General features: G+C 48.7%; 1 protein-coding gene across 1 annotated transcript in view; it reads right to left on the bottom strand.

The window, feature by feature from the left end:
• LOC141976843 (T-cell-interacting, activating receptor on myeloid cells protein 1-like) overlaps window positions 1-22,292 on the bottom strand; it is a 103,942-nt gene that overhangs the window by 41,893 nt on the left and 39,757 nt on the right. The gene's annotated exons all lie outside the window — the stretch shown is intronic.

Raw genomic sequence — 22,292 nt, 5'->3', positions numbered from 1 at the left:
GCTGACTATTAATGGTGCTGCTGATATTTAAGGACGAGGTGCAGACTGAGTCCATGTGGGGGGTGAGCTCCAGGGGTGAGGCCTGCGCCCACAAAGGGCTGGGAGCTAGTGCCATGGGAAGGTAAATCCCTTGAGGTCAGAGCCGTGGCGTTCTCTGCTTCCCAAGGCCAGTGCCCCAGGGGTGGGACAGGCTGTGGATGTGACTCTCTGACCTGCGTGTCACATTGGCCTCGGGTCAGGGCAGAGCTGAGAGGTAGCAGGACAGAGAGGAGTCGACCAGGAGATCTGCTCACCCTGGTCAGATCCCACACAGCCCCGCCTGCCTTCCCGTGCCATTTCCGCTGACACCACAGTGAGCAGTGAGCAGCCCAAGGGGTGGTGGCTGGATGCTATGGAGGGGGAGGGGTAAATGCCATGGGTAGGTTGGGGACAGACAGACAGACGGACTCACCGGGAGCTGAGCAGATCTCCTGGCTGCTGGGATTCAGCGCTGGGAACAGAAAGGTGCCATGTGGTTAGTGCTGGAGATAAAATCCCACCCTTTTCTGAGGTCCCTCTTCAGGGACAAAAACTGCCTTTAATTACAAAAAATTCCTGATTTGTGTTTTGGTGAAGAAGCAAACCAGGCAGGATGTTAGATCTGGATCATGGCAGGTTCCTCGCACACACAGACCTTGGCTGAGCTGGGACCGCCTTTCCCTTCAGCTCTCTCCAGGGCCCAGATCCTCAGCATGTGTAAACCGGCATTGACTCCAGTGGAGCGACAGTGATTTACACCAACTGGGGATCTGGCCCAGTAGCTCTCACACTCAGTGTTTACACTGGTTCCCATTTCTCTCCCACTGAAGAGGATTTGCCGACAGTCTGGGCCAGGGGCTGCTCTCGGTTCTGTTTCCTCCCAGCCTGCTACAAATTAGCACAGGGGTCCCAGATACTCACCGGGCAGCAAGAGGCACAGAGACAGGATCATCAGGGTGGTGGTGGGAACCAATTGGGATGGAAACTGCCCAGCCGCTTCTGTTTCTGATGGGGTGCGGAGGGGACAATTCACAATCGCTCCCTGCTCTCACCTGCCCCCACTGCCCTGTCTGACTTCAGCAGAAGGGAAGCTCCTGTCTCTCTCTCTGCCCAGTCTGCTCCCCTGAGTTGGATACTCCAGCCAGCCCCTCTCCCTGCTCCTAGGCCCTGGGGTCTGCAGGGCTCAGGCAGCAGAGATGCTGCAGCCTCTCTCTGACCTGCTCTGTCCCCTTCTTGGGTCTGATAATCATCATCGCTCCCCGTTTCCTGCCCCGAGCCGCCCCCCTTCCGTGCTCCGGCCACAGCATCTCTATTTAGGGCTGCAAGATTGAGAACTGAAGGGGCCTGGTTTGCTTGTTTGAGTCTAAACATATCACTGAGGAAACAACTCCCGTCCCATCTCACTGCCTGGGGACCCAGACAGCCCCTGGCTAAAGGCACAGCTGGGCCAGGGTGAAAGGTTACTGGGTGATTGGGGGCCCTGGGATGTTGGATGAGTCTGAATTTTTTGCCTCCACCCTGGTCTCCAGTCCCTGGTGAGAAGAACCCAGCTCCCCCAGGGGGAAATTCACCCTCTGGGCTTAACAGGGACATAAATGGGGTCTGGGTCTTGTGCTGGACCCTCTGCACAGGGGTGAATTTCACCCCCAGAGAACACCTACCACAGGACTGCCCTGGCTTCCCCACCAGCTTAGTCTCCAACCTCCCTGTCCTCCGCAACCAGCTCCAGCCACTTCTGCCCGTCCAGCCCTGACTGCCCCTGCTCCCCATTCTGGGCTGTTGAGGACTCTGCTGTCCCCCCTGAGAGATGGGCACCAGGTCCCTTCCCCCTATCCTGGTTCCCTCTCAAGTCAGCCCTCACTGCCAGGGAGGGAAGAACAAAAGGCAGTTGAGAAAGAGCATTCAGAAGTGACCTGTGAGCAGGTGAGGAGCTGGAATCAGTGTGACTAAGGAAGTGGGGGACCAGGGGAAAAAGCCAAAGAAACGTGTGGGATAGAAATGTAAGGGACTGTTGGCCCCTTATTAAAACTTATGTTGGTTTTTGGTTGGGTAGCTCCCAGTACCAAGGGGAAGGGTCGATGGGAAATCAGGACCCTGAGACTGACAGTCCCGAGGGGCTATGGGGAGAGCCAACGCTCCAGGTCAGCCTAATTGACAGGGCAGGCAGGCTAATGAAGGAGTCAGGAGGCCAGGGGGTTGTTCCGTCCTCCATGTCTGCCCTGGGTCAGAGTGGGGCAGAGCTAAGGAGAGAGCAGGAGCTCGAGCTGAGCTGGGGGCAGAGCCACGCCAACCGGAGCCAGAGGGAACCAGAGAAGCAGTCAAGGGAGCAAATCTGGGTGTGGTAAACAGCTAGACTTGGGGGGGACCTTGACGGGGGGGGCTGACACTGGGAAGGGTCCTTCCACCTAGAGCCTGAGGGCGTGTGGCCAACACCAGAGCAAGTATCCGACCCGCAGCATCCCTGTAGCACAGTCAGGACATGGGCAGGAGCCCCCAGGAAACCTGGGTGCAGCTTTGTTGGGGTTACAAGGACTCTGCCACACAGGAGAGTGGAAGGGGAGTCCTTAAGGTCAGGCAGCCTCTGGGTAAAGGGAGTGAGAGCGAGGACTCAGATCCTTTCGCTAGGCAATTCCACTGGGGTAGTGCATATGCCAGGAGAGTTCCCCACAATAGCAGGACCATTCTCTGACTTACAGAAAAAAGTCTTATGAACAGATGTTTACACCTCTGCGGGAAGCCAAGCAGCTGAGGGCCTCAAGGGAAATGTGTCAGGAGTACAAGTTTTGCAGATCAACTTTTCATAGTAATTGATGCAGAACCAGATTGTCCTGGGATGGTGCCTAGGCACATTTCACCCCTGGGATGGAGTGAGCTCTGCAGAGCAGCTGGAAAGAGGTGTACGGGGGAGCTAAGATGCTCAGGTGAGGGTCAGAGGAGTAGAGTTTAACACTACCTGTCATAAGCAGTGCCCAGAAAACGCCTGTGTGAAGAAGGGTAAATATTTGTGGCAAGTTTTTTAAAATGATTGTTTCAAATCCTTTTAAAAATTCTCTGAAAAAGTGGGTTATTTAAAAGTAAATTTTTATTTTTTTCTTTTAATTTTCCAGTTTTGTTTTTACAAAACCCCCAAAACAGTTTTAATTTTTCATTTGTAAAAATGGAAACTTTGGAAATCATTAAAATGTTTGATAAAATCTTTCACTTAAAAATCTGTCATTTTTAGATGAGAACATTCTGACGACTCTAGCCCAGAGTGATCACTGGGGCTGTGGTTCAGGCTGAGCTGCTGGCACCCTGGGATAGCAGCCAGGCCCTGCTTGTAGCTCAGACAATGCTGCCCAGAAAGGGCCTGATCCAAGCCCCCTGATGTCAGTGGAAATACTTCACTGACTTCACCGGCCTTGGGATCAGGCCGCCGTCTAAGAGGGTCGGTTCTCTTGTGACAGAGAAATGGCTCCGGAACTTTCACTTGGAGAGACCCCAACCCAGACTGGCCAGAGGAACAGGAACAGGGAAAGTCTCCACCATGGGCGGGTGAAGGGGAGGTTGATGACGGGATCATGGACAGTGCAAAATAGGATGTGAAGAAGAGGAATTCACCCCATCCCCCAGCCAGAGATGCAAGTGCAGCTGAGATGTGAAGCAAGAGCATCTGCAGAGTGAGTTCCCCCTGCTCCACAGGCCCTGCAGCTGCCTCACTGCACAGACCCTGAAAGGAGCAGAGAGATGACACCACACAGAGACTTGAAGGAGCCAGCTGCACAGAGCCAGCAAAGGAAAGATCTATTGATAGATTGATATATAGATAGATGGCTCTGCATGGGGATAGAGACAGAGAGATAGACAGAGGATGTATATGGGGATAGATAGATACAATATTATTTTTAAATACTGTGCTTGGTTTATCTCATCATTAAGCACAGAGACCAAGACTTTCAAAAACGATTAGTGATTTTGGGGGGCCCCATTTAAGACACCTTAAAGGGGCTGATTTCCAGCAGGTGGGGGCTCAGTGCAGTCTGTCTGTCACCCCATAAGCTGTCTCACATTGGGCTCCCAAAATCAGTGGCCATTTTGGAAGGTTTGGCCAGAAGTGCTTGTGCCAATTATGCATGTGCCAAATCTGTGTGTGAGACCAGCTGTAGGGGTGTGAGGGGCTGCGTCCCCATGGCCCATTCTATTCTTAGCCCTGCAATCCAGGGCGATCAGTGCCAGTTGTGACGGTGATTTTGTGATAAAGCTCCTCTTGCACAACCACACTATGCGGATGCTGAGCAGCCAGTCCAGTTCTCAGCTGCCCCACCTTCCCTGAGGCAGCTGTGTGAGAACTGTGGGCATCCTGACATGTTCCCAAAGCAGATGGACTCGACCCAGCACCTGCCCATGAAATACACAACCCCTGCTGCTATAGTACTTCATGGGAAGTTATCTGGTATCAGCTAAAGGGTGAATTTATACAACTTCAGTTATACCAGTGTAAGTCCCTGTGCACACCTGGGTTCTGGTATAAGAGCCTTTTTCTGGTTTATCTTATCTTGTTTTGAAAGCAATATTAACGATAAGCCGTACATTTTTAACTGTGAGGATAATTAACCATGGGAAAAACTTTACCATGGGCTGTGGTGGATTCTCCTTTACTGACAATTTTGAAATCAAGGGTGTATGTTTTTCTCAAAGAGAAGCTATAGTTCAAACAGGAGTTATTTTGGGGCAGTTTTCTGACCTGTGTTATACAGGGGGTCAGACTATGTGATCACAATGGTCCATTCTGGCCTTAGAATCTATGAATGAACCTGACAAAGGCTCTGATTCCACAATAAGAGTCTCCCCAGGGGAATTACATCAGCAAAGCTAGAGAAGTATAATGACTCTAGTAAATTTCCCTGTCTATAGAGAAGCCCTGGCATAAAATGCTTTTCCCATCAATGCTCTCCATTTCCTTGTACATCTCCTGTCACTGGAGTATCTGACCCTTCACAGTCATTAATGGGTTTATCCTCAGACACTCCTGAAGTTCATCCTCCTTTCACAGAAGGAGGCACAGAAAGAGACTAAGTGACGGAGCCCAAGGCACACAGGAGTCTGCAGCTGAGTCAGGGGTTGAACCCAGGGCTCCTGAGCACCAGACCACTGCCCTAGGCACAAGATTGTTCTTCCTCCCCTCAGCCCCGGCTGTCCCAAAAGCCTGGGTGACAATGACCAACCGGGTACCTGCCTAGAAGGCCAATGACACTGGGCTATTTCATCCAAAGAGGGGAAGAGCCTGGATGGGACAGGACTGGGAAACAGGGAAAACATCAGAGACACAAGCTGGGAAATCTGCTGCAGGTGATTTAATTGCTCTTACAGACAGTCCCACCCCCTATTGCTTCTGGGCTAGATTCTGCCTCTCTCCCGCCAGCCCAAACCCCAGGGCAGGAAGGGCAGAATTAGACCTGGCTCTCCAGCCCTGGTGGGGATATTAATGGAGCCAGACGCAGCAGGACTAGAGAGCGATTGGCTGCTGCTCGGAAGAGGGAAGGGAGAGGAGAGCTGGTGCCATGAGTAGCGGCTTCTGCTCAGCTACTCTCTGCACGCACAGTCCAGCTGCTCCGTGCAGCCGCACAGGGCGAGAACCGCAGGACTAACCACCAGCACCCTGAGAATCTGCAGAGTCTCCTGTGCAGACACTTCTTCCCCCACCCAGCAGTGAGCTCTCCCCAGGCCTGACCCCGAGCTAGCAGCCCAGCAGGGCGGGGACGTATCACACACTGTGATGTGGGATTGAAGAACCCGCTAACACAATGTTATTTTTGTCCTCACACATTAACCTGCCTCATTCTCTCTCTCTCTCCATTTAGTCTGTTCTCTGAGGTTTCCAGGGCAGTTTATTTTCATAGTCGTACATTTAAAGGCCAGAAGGGACCAATGGGACCATCTGGTCAGAGCGTCTGCACAGCCCAGGCCAGAGAGCCTCCCCCTGGGATCCCTGCATCGAGCTGCTAACTTCTGGCAGAGCTAGAGCCTGTCTGGTAGAAAGAGATGTCCCCTCTTGGTTTAACGACTCCAAGCTGGCTCCCATTTTTAAACACTGAGATGGTTGTGGCTGATCAGTGAAAGAAGAGACCAGGGGGAAGGGAGATGCTGGACTGGGACAGAGCAGCTGGAGATGGGCCCTGAGGTTTAGCTCCAGCTGTGGATCCTAATCTGACCTTCCCCAGAGTCTGGGGGTGTGGACTTGGGGTTCCGGTTTGAATTTTTTATAGAAGTCATAGATGTCATAGAATATCAGGGTTGGAAGGGACCTCAGGAGGTCATCTAGTCCAACCCCCTGCTCAAAGCAGGACCAATCCCAAATTTTTGCCCCAGATCCCTAAATGGCCCCCTCAAGGATTGAACTCACAACCCTGGGTTTAGCAGGCCAATGCTCAAACCACTGAGCTATCCCCCCGAGACAGCGCCAAAGTCTGGGTGTGGGGACCCTCGCTCTGAGCAAAAGTTCAATAGGTACCAGAGATGGTAATCCAGAGTCTGACCGAGAAAGCGAAGAAGATGCACAATCTGGGATGGCTGAACCACCTAACAATGAATGGGGAAGAGCTGTTGGTCTTGACATAGATTTCAGGAAGCTCAGTGTAACGTGCAGATCTGGTGTGTACCAAAGGCCCAGCACTGACAGACTGACTGGGCAGCTAGGCCAGGCCACAGACATGCCCAGGATAGACTGTAACAAAGGATACTGGAAAGTTTAACACTCCAGAGGACAAACCCTGGCACATTTTCAGGGCAGGGACTGTGCTATATGATACCTAACTGTATAGCATCAGCACACCAATGGCACTGAGGAAAGACAACATTTAATGATGACTGTACCAGGCCCAGCTGAGAATTGTACATCAAGATATTTTTTTGGATAGAAAACTAGATTTTGACTAAATGGTTTTTTTTATTGTACTTTTCTATTTGTGGAAGTCTCTCCTTTCTTTGAACATATTTCATTTTTTATTGGAAAACCAAAAGTCCAAAATATTTGGAAGTGGCCAAAATCTAACATTCCCCGCCACCTGCGAGTTTTCAGGTTATCAGTTTTTTGATGAAACATTAAAATTTTATTGCTTAAAATTTCAAGGGAAATTCATGTAAATTTTGCACAGGGAAAAAATTCCATTTTCCGCCCTGCCCCAGAGTGTACCATGTTTAAGCCCTCAAGGGTCGCAGGTGGAATCTGCCAATGCTCTGTTCTGTGCTATGCCCACAGGACTCCCCTGTGATCTCCTAGAGGTTACTGCAGATTAACCTGAAGGCCCGTGTGACAAATGTGGGCATGTGGGTGCAGGTTTTGCTGGAGGCCATGGGCGGCAAGTGAACCACCCCATTCAGGGAGCCTAGCCCCCTACCTAATCTCTTCTGCCCACTCCTTCCTGCTTTGGCCCGCCAGAGCCAGAGGAGCATCGAGTCTCCCATCATAGCCAGAGGAACCCTGGCCGGCCGGCCTGAGCCACCCAAGTCCTGCCCTGCCTACCCGTCCGAGCTGCCCTGAGCATTTGCCCTACCGCCCAAGCTATCCAGGCCCGCCTGCCCGAGCCGCCCTGAGCCCCAGCCGGCCCACCCGCCTGAGCCTCCCCAGCTGGCCTGTGTAAGCCGCCCCAGCCGGCCCGGCCAGCCAGAGGAGCCTCAAGCCCCGGCCAGTTGGAGGAGTTGTGAGCCCCACCGTGGCCTGGCCCCAGGGCTTTGGCAGAGAGCATTAGAGGAGGTTTGGGGTGGCTTAGTTTCCCCCAGCCTCCATTTCGGGCTACCCATGCTGGAGCCCTAGGCATAACTAACAGTGTGAACGAAAGGCTGCGAACCAAAGTAGGCCTGGCCTTGGCAGAATAGTAACACACTGGGTATTGGCTAACCAAGTATGCTCACTCCTGACCTGAGAGGATGGTACAGAGACACACAAAGTTTTAAAGTAACTCCGTAATTACAGGCTTAAGAGGTGGTACAGGAACACACCAACCATCCCTAAAGATAAAGAGGGGATGACAAGATAATGGATAAGGATGTTTGAACTAGCAGTAACAAGGAGAAACAGTGGTGATAAGGGTAGTAATTGACAAGATCTAAAGAGGAATACGTGACTTCTTTATATCAGTGTATGAAAGGAGAAGTCATAGGAGAGGCACCTTTGTACTAGTCTAGACACAGCACTCTGGTGTGCTGATTGAATTGGTACCTTGTCACAGGCACACATCTGTTAGTGGATCTGTAGCTCCTAGAGGGCACTAGGACTGTGCTTTGTCGACAATCAACCTGGCCGAGCGCCTTCGCCACTGAACCGAGCCTGTGCTCATTCGTACAAGTAACATTGAACACCGCTGAGTCAACACACTGCACCGTCTGCTAGTGCAGCTGACGTTGGAGCTCTGAGAACGGGAACACTAGGAGCATTAGCAACACGAACAACAGCTGGTAATCGGACAATCATAGAAATGTCAGGCTGGAAAGGACCTAGCTAGTGAACAGGAGTGGCTAACGGGGGAGTTTGGCGAGGGACTTCTCCAGGTGAGGAGGAGCGATTGCGGGATCCTTCGGGTAAGTTTGTTGTCTGTAGTGTTTGTGTTTGTGGTGTGCTTGCTGCTTGACTGAAATATACCGTGTGGTCTGTTTGTTTGGGGGACTGTGTGCTGACTGTGTGTGCTGAGCCTAGTGGTCTGCTAGGCGAGGCTGAGAGCTAGGAGCTTCTTGACCAGGCATCCAATCAACGCTTAATCTGGGGGCGGGGCTACTCAGGCAGAGCAGGGCTTTAAAAAGCCTGCTCCTAAGCGACCAGAGGAGCGGCTAACGGGAGTTTGGCGAGGGAGTTTACAGGGGGAGTGTGAGCAGGAGCTAGACACACCTAACATTCTTTGCACTTGAAGATCAAAACACCGCTTGGGTAAAAGCAAAGCACCAACAAGGGAACAAGCTCCAGGAGTAATAAGAGAATGTAGGCAGAAGTCCAGCAACAGAGTGGGGGCCTATCCAGTTTATTGCACACAATGCAGGATGTATAATTGCCTGCTCCACGGGCAGGTGGCATATGTATGCATTCGGTGCAAGGAGCTGCTGGCCCTCAGAGACCAGGAATTTGGAGACCAGGGTGGCTGAGCTGGAGGAGCTAAGGGAGACAGAGAGGTCCATAGACGAGACTTTCCGGGACACAGTAGAACAGTCCCACCCCCGGTCTGAGAGCCTCTGTGCTGTTGAGGAGGATGAAAGCCTCAGGGAAGGAGAACAGAGGGAAACGATCCCATAGTTGGGACCCTCCTCCCAGATGATGTTGTGGTATCCTCTCGCACTGAGGATACTTCTCTGGGGGAGGGAACTCCAGTTATTTGGAAGAGACAGGTATTAGTAATGGGTGATTCGATCATTAGAAACATAGATAGCTGGGTTTGCGATGATCAGGAGAACCACATGGTGACTTGCCTGCCTGGTGCGAAGGTTGCGGATCTCTCGAGACATCTAGATAGGCTTATGTGTAGTGCTGGGGAGGAGCCGGTGGTCGTGGTACATGTAGGTACCAACGACATGGGGAAGAATAGGAGAGAGGTCCTGGAGGCCAAATTTAGGCTGCTAGGTCAGAGATTGAAGTCCAGGACCTCCATGGGAGCATTCTCTGAAATGCTCCCAGTTCCACGCGCAGCGCCAGTCAGACAGGCAGAACTGCAGGGTCTCAATGCATAGATGAGACGATGGTGCAGGGAGGAGGGGTTTAGATTTATTAGGAACTGGGGAAGCTTTTGGGAGAGGGGGAGCCTATACAGGAAGGATGGGCTCCACCTAAACCAAAACGGAACCAGATTCCTGGCGCTTAAAATTAAAAAGGTCGTAGAACAGTTTTTAAACTAAGGGCTGGGGGGAAGCCAACAGGTGCGGAGGAGCATGTGGTTCGAACATCCCTTAGGGGAGGATCTATAAATGGAGATTCCCTATGTCCTAATCGGAGGAGAGGATGGAAAATGATAAAATACAGGGAGGATCTGATGAGAAACAGTCAAATGAAAAAAAGTCCCATTCAATTACGTCATGCAATAGGGGACAGCCAAAAAATGACAAGTTTTTAAAATGCTTATATACCAATGCTAGAAGTCTAAATAATAAGATGGGTGAACTAGAGTGCCTAGTAATAAATGAGGATATTGATATAATAGGCATCACAGAAACCTGGAATGAGGATAATCAATGGGACAAAGTAATACCAGGGTACAAAGTATATTGGAAGGACAGAACAGGTCGTGCTGGTGGGGGAGTGGCATTATATGTGAAAGAAAGCGTAGAGTCAAATGAAGTAAAAATCTTAAATGAACTAAATTGTACCACAGAATCTCTATGGATAGTAATTCCATGCTTGAAATAAGAATATAGCAGTAGGACTATATTACAGACCACCTGACCAGGATGGTGTTAGTGACTCTGAAATGCTCAGGGAGATTAGAGAGGCTATTAAAATAAAAAAACTCAATAATAATAATGGGGGATTTCAACTATCCCCATCTCGACTGGGTACATGTCACCTCAGGAAGGGATGCTGAGATAAAGTTTCTTGACACCTTAAATGACTGCTTCTTGGAGCAGCTAGTCCTGGAACCCACAAGAGGAGAGGCAATTCTTGATTTAGTCCTAAGTGGAGCACAGGATCAGGTCCAATAGCTGGACTGCTTGGTAATAGTGACCATAAATAATTAAATTTAACATCCCTTTGGCGGGGAAAACTCCACAGCGGCCCAACACTGTAGCATTTAATTTCAGAAAGGGGAACTACGCAAAAATGAGGAGGTTAGTGAAACAGAAATTAAAAGGTACAGTACCAAAAGTAAAATCCCTGCAAGCTGCATGGAAACTTTTTAAAGACAACATAATAGAGGCTCAACTTAAATGCATACCCCAATTTAAAAAACATAGCAAAAGAACCAAAACAGAGCCACTGTAGTTAAACAACAAAGTAAAAGAAACAGTGAGAGGCAAAAAGGCATCCTTTAAAAAGTGGAAGATAAATCTTAATGAGTAAAATAGAAAGGAGCATAAACTCTGGCAAATGAAGTGTAAAAATATAATTAGAAAGACCAAAAAAGAATTTGAAGAACAGCTAGCCAAAGACTCCAAAAGTAATAGCAAATTTAAAAAAAAAATACATCAGAAGCAGAAAGCCTGCCAAAAACCAGTGGGGCCACTGGATGATCGTGATGCTAAAGGAGCACTCAAAGACAATAAGGCCATTGCGGAGAAACTAAATGAATTCTTTGCATCGGTCTTCACGGTTGAGGATGTGAGGGAGATTCCCAAACCTGAGCCATTCTTTTTGGGTGACAGATCTGAGGAACTGTCCCAAATTGAGGTGTCATTGGAGGAGGTTTTGGAACAAATTGATAAACTAAACGGTAATAAGTCTCTGGGATGGTATTCACCCAAGAGTTCTGAAGGAACTCAAATATGAAATTACAGGACTACTAATTGTCATCTGTAACCTGTCATTTAAATCAGCTTCTGAACCAGATGACTGGAGGATAGCTAATTTGAGGCCAATTTTTAAAAAGGACTCCAGAGGTGACCCTGGCAACTACAGGCCAGTAAGCCTCACTTCAGTACCGGGCAAATTGGTTGAAACTATCATAAAGAACAAAATTGTCAGACACATAGATGAACATAATTTGTTGGGAAACAGTCAACATGGTTTTTGTAAAGGGAAATCATGCCTCACCAATGTACTAGAATTCTTTGAGGGGGTCAACAAGCATGCAGACAAAGAAGATCCAATGGATATAGTGTATTTAGATTTTCAGAAAGCCTTTTACAAGGTCCCTCACCAAAGACTGTTAAGCAAAATAAGCAGTCCTGGAATAAGAGGGAAGGTTCTCTCATGGATTGGTAACTGGTTAAAATATAGGAAACAAAGGGTAGGAATAAATGGTCAGTTTTCAGAATGGAGAGAGGGAAATAGTGATGTCCCCCAGTGATCTGTACTGGGCCCAGTCCTATTTAACATATTCATAAACAATCTGGAAAAAGGGGTAAACAGTGAGGTGGCAAAATTTGCAGATGATACAAAACTACTCAAGATAGTTAAGTCCCAGGCAGACTGTGAAGAGCTACAAAAAGATCTCACAAAACTGGATGACTGGGCAACAAAATGGCAGATGAAATTTAATGTTGATAAATGCAAAGTAATGCACATTGGAAAACATAATCCTAACTATACAAATACAATGATGGGGTCTAAATTAGCTGTTACCACTCAAGAAAGAGATCTTGGAGTCATTGTGGATAGTTCTCTGATCATCCACTCAATGTGCAGCGGCAGTCAAAAAAGCGAAGAGAATGTTGGGAATCATCAAGAAAGGGATAGAAAATAAGACAGAAAATATCATCTTGCCTCTATATAAATCCATGTTATGCCCACATCTTGAATAGTATGTGCAGATGTGGTTGCCCCATCTCAAAAAAGATATATTGGAATTGGAAAAGGTTCAGAAAAGGGCAACAAAAATGATTAGGGGTATAGAACGGCTTCCGTATGAGGAGAGATTAATAAGGCTGGGACTTTTCAGCTTGGAAAAGAGACGACTAAGGGGCGATATGATAGAGGGGTCTATAAAATCATGAGTGGTGTGGAGAAAGTAAATAAGGAAGTGTTATTTACTCCTTCTCATAATACAAGAACAAGGGACCACCAAATGAAATTAATAGGTAGCAGGTTTGAAACAAACACAAGAAAGTATTTTTTCATACAACGCACTGTCAACCTCTGGAACTCCTTGCCAGAGTGTGTTGCGAAGGCCAGTACTATAACGAGGTTCAAAAGGGAGCTAGATAGATTCATGAAAGATAGGTCCATCAATGTCTATTAGCCAGGATGGGCAGGAATGGTGTCCCTAGCCTCTGTTGCCAGAAGCTGGGATTGGATGACAGGGCATGGATCACTTGATGATAACCTGTCTGTTCATTCCCTTTGGGACACCTGCCATTGGCCACTGTCAGAGGACAGGATACTGGGCTTGATGGACCTTTGGTCTGACCGAGTATGGCCGTCCTTATGTTCTTATGACCTCAAGATGTCATCAAATCGATCCCTCTGCACGGAGGAAGGATCAAGTGAACCTAGACCATCCCTGACAGGGGGTTTGTCTGACCTGTTCCTAATAACCTCCGACAATGAGGATTCCACAACCTGCCTTGGAAGCCTATTCCAGAGCTTAACTTCCCTTATCATTAGAAAGTTTTTCCTACTATCTCACCTAAACCTCCCTTGCAGCAGATTTAGCCAATTACTTCTTGTACTATCTGCAGTGGGCACTGAGAGCAATTGATCACTGTCCTCTTTATAACAGCACTACACTGGTATCATGTCCCCCCTCAGTCATTTTTTCTCAAGACTAAACATGCCCAGTGTTTTTAGCCTTTCCTCCGAGGTCAGGTTTTCTAAACCTTTGATCATTTTTGTTTCTCTCCTCTGGATTCTCTCTAATTTGTCCACATCTTTCCTAAAGTGTGACGCCCAGACTTTCACACAGGCCTCCAGCTCAGACCTCACCACTTCCCAGAAGAACGGACAATGACTTTCCATATCTCACATACGACACTCCTGTTAATACTTCCCAGAATGACATTAGCCTTTTTTGTGACCACATCATATTGTTGACAGTGGATCACATTCAATTTGTGATCCACTGTGACGCTCTTGGTACCCCTTGAACCCAGGCATGCAGAGCACAGCAGATTGGCAATTCAGCACCTTAACCAGTCATTTTATCAGCCAAAAGGCCCCTTCCCCACCAGCTGTCCCTAGCCAAGTCCAGGCACCCAAGCCAGGGTAGAGCAGACATAGCAGGGGAGGCCTGCAAACAGACCATTGGTGTAGAGGCTTCATGCTTGATTCTCATTATTGTATGCAAGGTTTGAGTCCTACCTGGTGTTGGAAGTGGTGCTTTATCCAATTTGTGGGGAGCTTTTACTCTTCTTTTGGTGACCGTATGGCTTAGCTGGGTGAAGCGGTGCAGAAGACCAACCAAGCGGTTGCTTCCACAAAAAGAAGTGACGGCCCACAACCAACTGGGACAGCAGCTCACAATAGATTAGTAGTCTAGGGCCTTAACCACTCAGCCATTGTGCATGATGTGGCTATGGGCTTCATATGCCTGCAGGCCAGCTTATGTTTCTCTGTCTACATTCACTTGGATGCATGATCCCATTTGATGAAATAACACTTTATGTGTAAATCACCCCACTGGGTACAGGTGGCTGAGGAGTTAAGGCTGATCCTTTGTATTTGTCAGAGATTCATAGATTCATAGATACTAAGGTCAGAAGGGACCATTATGATTATCTAGTCTGACCTCAGAATTTCACTTACCCACTCCTGCGAAAAACCTCTCACCTATGTCTGAGCTATTGAAGTCCTCAAATCATGGTTTAAAGACTTCAAGGAGCAGAGAATCCTCCAGCAAGTGACCCATTCCCCATGCTACAGAGGAAGGCAAAAAACCTCCAGGGCCTCTTCCAATCTGCCCTGGAAGAAAATTCCTTCCCGACCCCAAATATGGTGATCAGCTAAACCCTGAGCATGTGGGCAAGATTCACCAGCCAGATACTACAGAAAATTCTTTCCTGGGTAACTCAGATCCCACCCCATCTAACATCCCATCACAGGCCATTGGGCCTATTTACCATGAATATTTAATTACCAAAATCATGTTATCCCATCATACCATTTCCTCCATAAACTTATCCAGTTTAATCTTAAAGCCAGATAGATCTTTTGCCCCCACTGCTTCCCTTGGAAGGCTATTCCAAAACTTCACTCCTCTGATGGTTAGAAACCTATGTCTAATTTCAAGTCTAAACTTCCTGGTGGCCAGTTTACATCCATTTGTTCTTGTGTTCACATTGGTACTGAGCTTAAATAATTCCTCTCCCTCTCCGGTATTTATCCCTCTGATATATTTATAGAGAGCGATCATATCTCCCCTCAACCTTCTTTTAGTTAGGCTAAAAAAGCCAAGCTCCTTGAGTCTCCTTTCATAAGACAGGTTTTCCATTCCTCGGATCATCCTAGTAGCCCTTCTCTGTACCTGTTCCAATTTGAATTCATCCTTCTTAAACATGGGAGACCAGAACTGCACACAGTATTCCAGGTGAGGTCTCACCAGTGCCTTGTATAACGGTACTAAAGCCTCCTTATCCCTACTGGAAATACCTCTCCTGATGCATCCCAAGACCGCATTAGTTTTTTTCACGGCCATATCACATTGGCGGCTCATAGTCATCCTATGATCAACCAATACTCCAAGGTCCTTCTCCTCCTCCGTTACTTCTAATTGATGCGTCCCCAGCTTATAACTAAAATTCTTGTTATTAATCCCTAAATGCATGACCTTACACTTCTCACTATTAAATTTCATCCTTTTACTATTACTCCAGTTTACAAGGTCATCCAGATCCTCCTGTATGATATCCCGGTCCTTCTCTGTATTGGCAATACCTCCCAGCTTTGTATCATCCGCAAACTTTATTAGCACACTCCCACTTTTTGTGCCGAGGTCAGTAATAAAAAGATTAAATAAGATTGGTCCCAAAACCAATCCCTGAGGAACTCCACTGGTAACCTCCCTCCAGCCTGACAGTTCACCTTTCAATAGGACCCGTTGTAGTCTCCCCTTTAACCAATTCCTTATCCACCTTTCAATTTTCATATTGATCCCCATCTTTGGGTCATCAATGGGTTTGAATCCCACCTATGCTGATAGCCAGCCTTTCCTCTGGTAGTGGTGGACACTGGCTCTTTCCTCTTGAGGACCTCGCTATCCCAACATGTCTTACCATAAAAATAAAAATTATTGTAGCCATGTTGGTACAAGGACAGCAGAGCCCGTGTAGCTGGAAAGCGTCTCTCTCACCAGCAATAAGTTGGTGCAATAGAAGGTTTGACCTCACCCGCCTTGTCTGGCTAATAAAAACCAGACACACCCAACAAACTGGGGGCCCCACAGTCCCTGGGCCAGCTGGACTCCAGGCCAGCTCACAAAGGTGGGAATTTTGCATGGTGCCTCTCCAGCGCTGACACCTCAGCAGGCAGAGCCCGTCTCTTCCCCACGCTCGCTCGGGCGTCTGGCCGCGGCTGAGCAATGCCAGCGTAACCCCCATGTTTGCATTTCAGGGCACGGCACGGTGACGTCATTAGGGGAGCAAACAGGAGCTATGTGGGCCCTTTGCTCTGTGGGCTGGAGACTTGCTGGAGCCTGGCGGGGCCCTGCTGGGACGGGGCGAACCCTCCAGCCCTGGGTGCGGCGAGCTCAGGAGATGGGCCGGAGCCGCCTGCAGCGACTTGGGAAACTCCTGTGGGGGGAGTGGCCTGGCGAGCAGAGTCAGTGACTGGACCGTCAAGGGGGGAAACGGCCAACTGTCACATGGTGGTGCAATGTGGGGAGCCCAACTGTCACCTGAGGAGGACGATGGGAGCGGGAGGGGAGACCAAATGTCAGCTGAGGGAAGACCTCAATAAGCTGGGGGTGGGGTCAGGAAAAACTCTCAGATAAGAGGGGGCCAGTGGGATGGAGGGAGGGGGGATAGAAATGGGGAGGGGGAGGAGAAGGGAAGGGGGTGGAGATGGGGGGAGGAGAACAGGGGATGGAAATAGGATGGAAGAGGGGAGAGGAGCAGGATAGAAACCGGGCCGGGGAGGGTGAGGGCCCAGGGGAGCTGCCCTTTTTGTCTCTGGGCACCCAGGGGTCTCCCCCACATGCAAGAGCATAATTAAAGCCCCCGTCTTTCCCAGCTGCCCCCATCGTGGGGCAGGGATCCACTGACAGGGTGGGGAGGTTGTAGGAGGAGATCCCTCATGTCACATGGGCTATGTTGGGACCCAAGTGACAGAGGCCAGGTGAAGGCGTATAGCAGAGACCCCCCCCCACACACACCCCACGTTGCCTTTAGAGGAGGTGACCCCGCTCCCTCCCTCCCTGAGGCTAAAGGGCGAGTCCCGGAGCCGAGGGGTTGCTCCGGGGTCAGTGTCTGGGGGTTTCATCCATTTCTGATGGGTGTATTTTGATGTCAGTGGTGGGTTTATAGACACCTGCAATGTCGCTGGGTCTGTGTGTTATTGGAGGGTCACTTGTGAGTGGAGCTGGGCAACGAATTGATGTTTCAGGCTGGCAGCAACCTGAAAACTCAGAGCAGGTATTTGGGTCAGTTCCAAACACGTTTGGAATTTACCAGTAAATCGGGAAAGTCTGTTTCGGTTTGTAGAAAATGTTTCATTCAGGGCAGCTTCCTAAAAGTGCCTCCCCTTCCCAATCTTTGCCCCGGGGTTTATACACTTGCCTGGAATGTGGGAGATCCACATTTACAACCCTACTTTGGGGCAGGGTCTTGAATTCAGCGTGAGCATCCTAACACCCGGGGCATAGACCATTCTGGGGTGGGCTGCTTTCAGGTGGAGGCCTGTCTTCTTTGCCTAACTACTTAAATATTAATTGGGGCATGCAGCGAGTGAGTGAGAAAGACTCTACAGGCTGGGGATTGAGGGACTCAGCTGGGCAGAAGGACGATGGATTCAAATCTCTCCTCTGAATGAGGAAGAGAGAAGATTTTAGTCAGCATCTTCTACCTCCTGAGTGCCTTAATGACTAGGCTGGAGAGTCGTTTTCCTGCTCTTTAACGCAAGGAATAGCAAATTTTTAGCTGCTATTTTGGGATTATACATATACTTTTGAAGCTGGCCTGAACAACGTATTAAAAACCTTTGTCCAGAAAATCATGTCAAATTTGTGAATAGTCTTGGGTTGGCCAAAACAGCATTTTTCGGCAAGTAAACTGTTTGTCCAGAAATTTTTGCCCAGTTCTGCTTGTGAGAACACAAACTGGTTTGTTGTTGTGGGGTCATTGCTGAGTGCCAGGACTGCACACGAAGGGTTTGAAGGTTTGTTTGAAGGTTTGTGACTGCTGGGGTTGCATTTTGATTTATTTTTGTAGGTACATCCAGGAGCACTGGGACACTTTCCATATGGGATTGTTATTGTAGGGTTCTCCATAAGAATGAAGTTACTCATATGTTGCGGCTGCAGGCATACTGGTTTGTTATCAAAAGGTTTTTTTGTTAGCTGTGGGGCCACTCCTGCTGGTTTGTTTTTGCAGGGTTGCTGGTGAGTGCAGGGGCTGCGATCACACTGGTTTGTTGTTGTAGGGTTGCCTGTAAGTGCTCAGGCTGCAGTCACACTTGATTGTTATTGTAGGGCTGCTCATGAATGCTGGGTTTGTTGTTAATAACAACAGCGAAGTGGAATGAGAATTCCCCGTTATTTCCATGTGTAATTTGCCACGCTGGTCAGAGAGAAACCCCCATGTGCGGTGAGGCTGTTCTATGGGGCAGGGGAGGTGACTTCACTGTCTGGGGGAGACCTCCCTGTATTTCTCTGCTTTGTTTCCTCAGCTCAGCCCCAGAGCAGAAACTCCTTGTCTCCCCAAAGTCATCGCTCGGGGGGGGGGGGGGGGTTGGTTTCTTTTATAACCCCCACTGCTGGGATAAGTCCAGGTCTGTGGGTGTGGGCCCTGCCCCCCTAGGCATTCCCCTGTTTCCCCTAGACCAGAGTGAGTGAGGAGCTGAAGCCACCCATAGTTGGGAAGAGGAATCCTAGTGAGTGCCCCTCATGTCAGGACCCCCCAACACTATAACATGTGACTGAGGGGAGTGGGGTCAGTGGCAGTCACAGCAATGGACACACACACTGCTGGGGGAAAGCAGGCCATGTCCCATCCCTGTGCCTGTGTCCTGGAGCAGAAGGAGAAGCCCTTGAAGCTGAGATGTCAGGGAATGCCGGGGAGCTGCGGCCCAGACCCCTGAGGATGCAGCAACAGGAGCAGAGGCAGCGAGGTGAGAGCACTGGATTATTACATCATTTTTCTATTGGTTTTCACCTGCTGTGTGTTTGCTAATTAGGGTTACCACCTTTAAAATGCAAGAAATCTGGCACCCATCACCCCACAAAGCAAAGCTGCCGCAATCCCAACTCCCAACCCCAAGGCAACTCTGGAAGTCGCCTACTTCAACAGCCACTTATAGTATCTAGAGAGATAACACATATAGAGAAGATTGACAACATCACGTCTCCTCACCCTCGTGTGACTCAAACCCACACACATGTGATGCGCTTGCATGTTGGTCGGCAGATAGTGGCTGTATTTTCAACAGTTTTGCCTATTATAGCTTAAATTGCTGAAGTGGGAACAGAGCAGCATCTTACTTGGACACAGAAACTTTTAACATTTGATATCCCAGTGTCTTGTGATAATAATACACATCTTGAGACCATGGATGGTGCATGAACCCAACCCTTCGGGGAGGTTAGCCCTCCAGCTCTGCCCCTTCCACCAGAGGCTCCGCTCCTACCCTGCCCCTTCTGCCTCCCCTTGCCCGCTGGAGCCCTACCCCCAATCACTGCCGCCATAGGAGCCCCAGCTGAACTGCCCCAAGTACTGACCCAGCTGCCCCGAGACCCAGGCTGTCGGCTGACCCGCCCTGCCTGCCCCAGCTGCCCCGAGTCCCAGACCGCCGGCTGCCCTGAGTTGGCTGCCAGCTGGTCCAAACACCGGCCCAACCCCCAGGCATCCGGACAGCCCGAGTCACCCCTGGCCACCGGCCGGCTTGAGCCGCTGGCGAATCGGGCCCCGAGCTCTAGGCTGCTGGCCTGAGCTGAGCCTTCGGAGAGTGAGGGCGGGGCATTGGGGTGGAGTGTGGGTGGAGCCATGGCCTGGATTAGGGGACGCTTAGCCTCCCCTGGCCTATTATACCTGCCACCCATGCTTTAGACCCACATAAAAGAAACCCAGCAGAATAAATTATTCTTCTTTTAACTGGCAAATCCATAAAAAAAGAGCCAGGACAGTCAAATCCCAGCCAGGTGGTAACCCTATTGGCAATGGCAGCGCTGTTTTAAATTTTTTTTGCAATAATGTTGCTTTTTCTGTACTCTGGCTTGTTTAGTTTGTGGTTGTCTTCTGGGTGCTGCACATGCTGCTTTGTTATTGTGGGGTCAGACACTGGGTCTGTGCACACACTGGTTTGTTGTCATTTCCATGTTTGTACTGGTTCTTAACACCCTTGTGAAGTGCACAGATGGTATTTGCCCTGGCTTTAGAAGGGGAAACCGAGGCAAACAGACAGGCGGGGACTTACCAAAGCTCACACGGTGAGTCAGTAGCACAGCTGGGAAGAGAACCCAGGAATCCACCAAGCCCTAGGCACTAGCCCCATGAGCCTTCCTCCCACCCTCTGCAATGGGAAGTCTCATGTTTTGTCAGTGCATGGAACTGACACCATTGGCCATGGAAGCAAAACATAACCAGGGACTGGAATCTGTCTGGATTAGGATGCACCAGTAGTTACACCATAGCTAGGGTTGTGTTAAAGACATTTGTGTTTTGACAATGTAAAGAATGGTGAATATTTTGTGTTTTGCTTGAGTTTTAATGAAACAAGACCTGGGTTATAATCTTTAGTCAGTGACGGACTATTTGGGGTTTTGATTGTACAGTTTGTAGTTCTGGAAAGTATGATATGCTGTTGAAAAATGGGTGTTTTAATGATTTTTTTTCTTGGGGAATGTCTAACCTTTCTATATATTCCTCCAGAAGAAAGATCCAATCATAGATATGGTCCACATTTGAATATATCTTTGCTTCTATAATGGGAATTCCAAGAGTATCAATTTAGGTCAATGCATGTGTCAGGGTTCCCTCCCCACTCTGAACTTTAGGGTACAGATGTGGGGACCTGCATGAAAGACCCCCTAAACGTATTTCTACCAGCTTAGGTTAAAAACTTCCCCAAGGCACAAATTCTTCATTATCCTTGGATGAGTAAGCTGCCACCACCAAGTGAGTTAGACAAAGATTCAGGAAAAGGACCACTTGGAGTTCCTGTTTCCCCAAAATATCCCCCCAGGCCTCTTCAACCCCTTTTCTGGGGAGGCTTGAGAATAATTTACCAGCCAGGTAGGTTAACAAGGTGAGCACAGACCAGACCCTTGGATTTTTAGGACACTAAAAATCAATCAGATTCTTAAAAACAGAACTTTAATATAGAGAAAAAAAAAGTAAAAGAAGCACCTCTGTAAAATCAGGATGGAAGGTAATTTTACAGGGTAATAAGATTTAAGACACAGAGGATTCCCCTCTAGGCAAAACTTTAAAGTTACAAAAAACAGGGATAAACCTCCCTCTTAGCACAGGGAAAATTCACAAGCTAAAACAAAAGATAATCTAACGCATTTCCTTCCTATTACTTACAATTTGTAATCTTAGATGCTTAGTTCAGGTATGGCTTTAGGAGATGTATTTTTCATGTTCTGGTCCCTCTCTTTGTCTCGGAGAGAACAACAAAGAGCCTACAAACAAAAACCTTCCCCCACAGATTTGAAAGTATCTTCTTCCCTTATTGGTCCTTTTGGTCAGGTACCAACCAGGTTATGTGAGCTTCTTAACCCTTTACAGGTAAAAGGAGGGATTTTATGCTACCCTTAGCTGTATGTTTATGACAGCATGGCATATAAAAAGTACTTAGAAACGGTAACGTTAAATTTGTGTGCCAATCTGAAGCTGCTGAATTTTAATTTATGACAAAAAATGTGGCATGGCAAAAAGGACTACAAATATGAGAGAGAGAGACCGATCTAGGACTAGGGCCTTAAGCAGGGCAGGGCGAACAGGGCAGTCCCAGGGCATAAAGCTGTGGGGGCGGAAAAATGCCACGGAAACAGAGGTGACATGTAAAGCCCCATGCGTCAGGGGTTGATCCAGCCAGCCCCATGTGGCCGGGCTAGAGGAGGGTGCATCACATTCACCCTCTGACTCACTTCAGGAGGCCACCCAACCTCTCTGGTTTGGGCACACAACCAAAAAATTTTGGGGGGAGGCACGCTCACCCCAGGCACTAAAATTCCTAGTCATGGCTCTGCCTAGGACCCAGGTCTCTAAGGACAAACCCCATTCTGGTCATTTACTGCACCACACCGCCTTTCAGAGTGACTAAGACAGGCTGGGTTATCATATTTCTATTCAATATAAGCCACGCCCCTCTCCCAGAGCTGGAGTAAAAGCCACGATTCTTGATCAACCATATTCTACTGCTGACGAGTGAATACTTGAGTAACCCGTTGAGAAAGGGTTTGTCTTCTCCAGTAGCTGGTCTAAAAAAGAACCTAGCAATTACTCATGTGGTTCAGATAACAAAGGTCTGAACTGGGTATTTGATACTTAAGGGTTCAAGCTATGTTGCTGAT

This window comes from Natator depressus, chromosome 23, assembly GCF_965152275.1.
Source record: "Natator depressus isolate rNatDep1 chromosome 23, rNatDep2.hap1, whole genome shotgun sequence".
Taxonomy (NCBI): domain Eukaryota; kingdom Metazoa; phylum Chordata; order Testudines; family Cheloniidae; genus Natator; species Natator depressus.
Note: the sequence above shows the minus strand (reverse complement) of the source record. Positions and strands in the feature narration are given on the sequence as shown.